The 6,307-nt window shown below is 46.9% G+C and overlaps 1 pseudogene; it reads right to left on the bottom strand.

The window, feature by feature from the left end:
* Window positions 1-1,984, bottom strand: LOC143407505 (mesoderm posterior protein 2-like; annotated as a pseudogene).
* Between the last annotated feature and the right edge of the window lie 4,323 nt (window positions 1,985-6,307).

Raw genomic sequence — 6,307 nt, 5'->3', positions numbered from 1 at the left:
TTAGAAGATGCCCAGGTGGGTCCCCTCCAAATCTTCTTGCCAAAGTTCAGGGCAGCTACTGAGCCGTAGGCCTGAACTCTAGGTGAGGCTCACTTCACTGAGTTGGAAAACAGGGCCAGGTCCCTGGTCCTCTGAGCTGGGCAGCACCTCTGCACTGTGGCTCCAACACCCCCACTGGGTCTGAGGCTGGAGTCTCGGCATGAAGGGCGGGGCAGAAGGGGTGGACTTCCCAGAGGTAGACAGGATTCTGAAGACCCAGAGATACCCTGTAAAAAAGACAAGAACAGCTTGTTGGCCAGAAATCTAAAACCTGGATGCTCCCCAGGGCATGGCTGATGATGTCTTTACAGTCCTGGTGCCATGGATGCAGTGGAGCAAAGTGGTTAAAAGCACTGGTTCTGCAGACTCACTGCTGACCTTTAAATCCCAGCTCTGCTACACTGTGGGAATCCAGGTAACTTCTTTTTGTCTGTGTTCTCATCTTTAAAATGGGGATGCTAATATATGTTTCATAGGATTGTTTGAAGGGCAGAATGAATGAATAAATGGAAAGTGCACAGAATAGTGTGGAGCAGACAATAAGAATTTAATAAGTTTGGTTACTAATATGATCGTTTATGAACCACGATTCATTCATTGGCCTCATAAATGAATGAAACTTGAAAAAAATATGACTGTCTCCAACTGCAAGCCCACCTATTCAGGATGTAGTGAATGGCCAGAGGCAGCGTCTAGATCTTGGTCAGGCTCTGCAGGAGGCGGTGCAGCTTGTGCAAGGCGCAGGCAAGGGTCCACCGCTGTCCACCCTTTACCTTGGGCTCCCTTCCCCTCCTGAACCCTTAATGAAGAAGCACTTGGCCTTTCCTGAGAGTGCAATCTCCCAACTTCCACCCCCACCTCTGAGCAAGCTCGAAGGGAGCCTCTCTTGTCCACCGCTGTGAGTATTGCTGGGTGGCAGTGGTTGTGGCATTCACTTCTCAGGGCCTCATCTCTTTCCCTACAGATGTTAGGGTTCTTTCCATCCTTCCCGCCCTTAGATAAACTAGGATCTGAAAAGATGAGATCCTCCGCAGACTAGAAACTACCCACCCACTCCATTCCCAAATTAAACCTGGGGATCAAACCAGGGAAAGGGCAAGGGCCTCCATGGCGTACCTGGTACACTGCAGCCAGCTCCACTGGTGGCGTCCAGGGTGCAGCGGGGTTTTGAGGCTCTAGGGATGTCTGCTTCCCAGGACAGGTTTGGGGTGGCGTCCAAAGAACCGGGTCAGGAACTCTCCCTAGGGGCTGGAGCGGGGGCGACTGTATCTTGCGGCAGTAAGGGGGTGTTACCCAGGAATCCGTGTTGGAAACCCTGCTCCCCGGGCTCTCAGCCAGGGCTCCGGTCGCAGGATAGGAGGGCGGGGACCCCCAGCACGGCCCGGTACAGAAAGCAGTGCCCAAACCCGGGCCAGGATCCCGGGTCTGCACCTGCATGGGACCGCCGTCGGGGCAGAGCGCAGTCCTGGGGAGACACTGCGTCCGCGCACCACCGGCGCCGACACTGCAAGTTGTCCTCGTTAAGGCCCAGCATAGCCGACAGGTGACCGATGTAGCGAATGGCCAGACGCAGCTTCTCGATCTTGGTCAGGCTCTGGCCAGCCGGCGCGATGGACAGCGGCAGAAAGCGGCGCAGCTCGTGCAAGGCGCGGGCCAGGGTGCGCATGCGCAGCTTCTCGCGCTCGCTGGCGCTCTGCCGCTGTCCACCCGCTGGTCCCGTCCGTGCACGTCTGGGCACTGTCGGGGTGGCTTCAGCTACTCGGACGCTGCGGGCTGGATGTGCGGTCTGAGAGAGGCCGAGGGCACTGTCACAGGGGCACGAGCTCGAGGAATCCGAGGAAGAGGCTGGGGACGTGGAGTCGGAATGGCCCTCCCAGCCCCAACCCTGGGAGAAGATCCAATGGTCTAAGCCAAGGAAGTTCTGCTGAGGAGGCGACTGGGCCATGCCGGGGCTGTGGGCTCTGGGAGGCTGGACCTGCCACCTTCGGGCCTCAGCTTTTATCTGAACCAAAGGTGCGAGGTGGACCCCCACCAGGTTGCAGAGAGGTGTCAAAACCCACAGAGGCCAGGGAAGGTCTGGGCAGGGGGGCCCTGGGAAAGCGGGCCCATTTGCGGAGGTGTGGATTCTGACTCCTCAGGGGCTCTAATGGAGGCCCCCGCAGTCCAGGAAGTGTGGGAGGGACAATTCGCATCTGGATGGAGCTGCTAAGCTTCTCACCCCACACCCCCGCCCCAACCACTGCACAGGGCTGAGTGCCCAGGAGTCCCTATTAGAAAGTAATGCCATGGTCTGCGGACTGAAGGCTGCCCCTCAAGTGCCTCATGGACTCCTTGAGGATTGGCCGCCTCTCCTCTTTATTGAGGTTGTGCCCAATAACTTCTACCCAGTGTCTCCTGTGTGCTGGACAAGAAACGAGGACAAGCCCAAAGAACCTGCCCACAATGATGGGGTTAGGGGTGTTCATAGGTAAACCTTTCTTGGACCCTAGAACCTGCACTTGCTGATTTGGTGGGTGACACTGAGAAGGTCATTTTACTGCCCAGGGTCTGTCTTTACTGACCAGAAATGGAACCAAGCAGCCTGGAGAAGGATGGAGTACAGTAAGCAATGAAGATCGACTACCAAACCCACCTTTTTTATTGTTTTGAATGATCTTAGGCAAGTCACTACTCCTTGGAGCCTCAGTTTTTCTCCCCATCATTCCAGTAATAATACAAGGTACCTCCCACCTGGGATGGTTTCTGGTAGCAGTGCAATCATCCCTGTAAAGAACTTAGAAAGGGCCTGGCAAGTAGGCTAAATGTTTGCTACTACTATTACTCTATAAAGAAGGTACTAATATTTCCAATCACTTATGAGCATTATTCATTTAATTCATATTTATTTAGCAACTGGTAAATGTCAGGCACACCAGAGTGAACCACCCCATTGCCATCTCTGGTCTCATGAGGTTCAGTCTAATGGGAAAGACATGTGGACACATTATTATATAACTAGTAGTTCTACCCCTAACTAGCTGGGGGCCTTTGGGCATGGTTCTTAACCTGTCTGATCTTGACCTTCTGCTCCACAAAACAGAAGCAATAATTATAGTATCTACTTACAGACTGTTGTAAGGAATAATTTTGAGATAATAAGATTGCAAAGTAAGTGTTCTCAGCAGCAATTACAGTTAGGAGGTATCCATGTCCCTTGTGATTTCCAGAGAAAAGGCTGAGCCTGGAGGAAGAGCCAAATGAAGGCCAGGACAGTTGGGTTCTGGCCACAAAGGTGGGCGGGTCACAATTAGGCCTTGAACTGTGAGTAGGATTTGAGTAGGGAAGAGAGGAGTGTGGAGAGCATTCTGGAAGGGGATTGCAAAAGCAAAGGCTTGGCAGCAGGACCCCTTCAAGGTGCTTCAGGAGCAGGATGCTGCTAGAGGACTACTGTGGAGGACTATGGCACTCCCTGGCTGGGGCCAGGCTGAAGGAGTTGGATTTTATTCTCAAGGTCATGGGGAGCCACAGAGACTTTGAGCAGAAGGGTGACATAGTTAAAAAACCAACAATCAATAATTAAAGGTCAACACGATGATAGTGTTCAAGAATATATTAGCTTGCATCAGCCTGGAGTAGTAAATGGTTCTGTAATTTTTTTATGACTGTTTTTTAAAAATTAACTTTGAATTACACAAATTATTTAACCAGTAGGTTTCACTGTGAGAAATGGAAACAGATAAAATTGGAGTCCCTTTAAACACCACTGTAACTCTCCCCAAAGGTAATAGCAGTTGTTAGGTTATATATTTCCTTCTAGCCCTGTCAGTAAACTTACATACATGTGTGTTCTTAGGAAGCCCACAGTACTTACCATGGTGTGGGTCCATCTCCCTGGAATGCTTCCCAATGCAGCAAGATTCACAGTGGGAACTTTGGGGGGGGGGATTGGATCAATGGGGTGTTAGGGGAGTGGTTTTGTTATGAAAGGAGCTCTCTCTAACATGCTGCTCACTCCATCTCACCTTGAGATGTCCTTGGCCATGTTATGATGTTGCTTGTGCCTTGCTCTTGGACTTTTAGTCTCCAGAACTGTAAATAAGTAAAGTCCTTTATAAATTACCCAGTCATCTGGGTGTGGTGGTGCACATGTGTAATCCCAGCAATTTGGGAAGCTGAGGCAAGAGAATCACAGGTTAAAGGTCATCCTGGGCAACATAGCACATTTGAGACTATCTGAAAATAAAATAAAAAAGACACTGGGGATGTAGCTGTGGTAGAGGGCCCCTGGGCTCAAGCCCCAGTACAAAAAAAAATTTACTCAGTCTATGGTATTCAGGTATGGTAACAGAATAATGGATTACATACTCATGAGTTACATTCTGCACATTGTACATTGTATATATCAACTTGAAGCTTGTCTGTTTTTTTTTTTTTTTTTGAGGGGTTTTGTTTGTTTGTTTCATTAGACAGCATTTCTTTGATCATTCCATGTCAGGACATATTTAGCTGACTCTTTCTTTAAAAACAATGAATCAAATTTCTATTGCTTATGAATGCAGATTTAAACTATTGATTATGTACAAAACAAATCCCTGGCCATAATTGATTTAAATGTTCATCCATTTAAAAAATGTCAACTTGGGAGAAATGGTAAAAGGGCAGGACATACAGGTAAACCTTCAGTGATGTAATTATATCACTTTCTACTTCACAGAACTTAAAGTATATTGGGGGAAAATATGCCTAAATTTCTGTTCTGTTTTAATGAAGTAACAGTTGATGCTAAATAACACTGGTGGTTGGGATGTAACTAAGTGCTAGCATGCTCGAAGCTCTGGGTTCAATCTCCAGTGCAAAAAGGGGAGAAAAAAAATGGACCAGGCATGTCATTTGTTGTTTATCCTAGCTGATATGAATGAAAAGGAGAACTTTTAAATTTGTCCATAATATGAAAAAAAGGTGGACTCAATTTCAAACAGGGTTGGTTTTATTTTGTTTGCTTGTTGCAGGGAGCAGGGTAGGGGAGAAGCAGCCAGTTAGGCAGCATTTTATGATTGCTATAGTGTGGATGTGGCTTGAGTGCCCCCGCAAGGGTTCCTGAGTGGGAAGTTTGGTCCTCCATGTGGCCATGTTAAAAGGTCATGGGACCTTTAAGAGGTGGGGCCTAATGGGAGGTGGCTAGGTTATTGGGGGGCATTTCTTTAGAAGGGATTAACGCAGCTCTCATAGAGCCCTGGTTAGTTCCTACCAGGATGAGTTGTTATAAATAGAGCAAGATTGGCTGCTCCTCAAGCCTCTCACTTCCTGTCTCACCATGTGATCTCTTGCATACATGCTCCAGCCATTGTGATATCATCACCATGAAACCCTTACCAGAGCCAAGAAGAAGCTGGTGCCATGCTCTTGGACAGTTAACACTGTGAGCCAAACACAATAATGGAAAACAGACTAATACAATGATGTAAAAAGATTTAAACCAAGATTTTAAAATTGCCAGTGTTTTGGGAGGCTGATGACGGAGGATTGCAAGTTCAAGGCCAACCTGAGCAACATAATGAGACCCTGTCTCAAAGTTTAAAAAAGGTGGGGGCTAGTGATATAGCTCAGTCGTAGAGTGATTGCCTACCATGTTCAAGACCCTGGTTTCATTCACTGTTCACACACACACACACACACACACACACACACACACACACAAATACCATTTACTGATGGAAGTGGATTAGAAAACAGACAATCCTAGACTTTTTAGGTTAAAATAATGGCAAATGTAGTATAAGTACATATTTATTGATCCAAGACCACATAAAATTCTCGATATATTGTCTAATGAGGAAGTTACATACATGTACTTGACAGCTATAAGCAAAATCCATCCAGTTTCATAGACATGACTTTAAATTTTTTTTAATCAACACTTAACTGTATATATTTATGGGCTACAGTGTGGTATTTCAATACACAGTACAATGTGTAATGATACATCAGGGCAATTGGTGTATCCATCACATAAAACATCATTTCTTTGTGTTGGGAACATTGAAAATCCTCTTTCAGCTATTTGAAAACTTAAAGTTGATTGTCATCAACCACAGATCCCTACTGTGCTATAGACCATTAGAAGTTATTTCTCTTATCCAGCTGTACCTTTTTCATAGATATCTTGATCTGCATTCAGAAATTTCAGATCCATGTATTTTACTGATGTTTCTGACTCACACCTTTTAACTGCTATATGATATTCCACACAGTCCCTTATTGATGCCCTTTAGTGTATTTTTAGTTTTTG

This window comes from Callospermophilus lateralis, unplaced genomic scaffold (genome assembly GCF_048772815.1).
Source record: "Callospermophilus lateralis isolate mCalLat2 unplaced genomic scaffold, mCalLat2.hap1 Scaffold_60, whole genome shotgun sequence".
Lineage (NCBI taxonomy): Eukaryota > Metazoa > Chordata > Mammalia > Rodentia > Sciuridae > Callospermophilus > Callospermophilus lateralis.
Note: the sequence above shows the minus strand (reverse complement) of the source record. Positions and strands in the feature narration are given on the sequence as shown.